Below are 307 nucleotides of genomic sequence, written 5' to 3'. Positions count from 1 at the left end.
GATATTTTGATAGAACGTTAGCCAATACGTGTCCGAACGTGGACACAGTGACGCTACCGTCCCACTGGGAAAAGTCCCGACTCTCCCGATTGCCACTCCTCATCTGGGTGCCAGTGCAACCATTTCTAACCATCTAAACAAATTGCGATAGTGGGGATTAAATCAAACTCATGACAATGACAATGAATGCATGTTAATAAAAATAAAAAGCAGAACACATTCAGAAGACAACGGAATAACTGTTAAAAACGTTTATTTGGGACCAGAGCGGCAGCTGATTTAACACATGAGACTCCAGGATTAATCT

Source organism: Etheostoma spectabile, chromosome 16, assembly GCF_008692095.1.
Source record: "Etheostoma spectabile isolate EspeVRDwgs_2016 chromosome 16, UIUC_Espe_1.0, whole genome shotgun sequence".
Classification (NCBI taxonomy): Eukaryota; Metazoa; Chordata; class Actinopteri; order Perciformes; family Percidae; genus Etheostoma; species Etheostoma spectabile.
Note: the sequence above shows the minus strand (reverse complement) of the source record.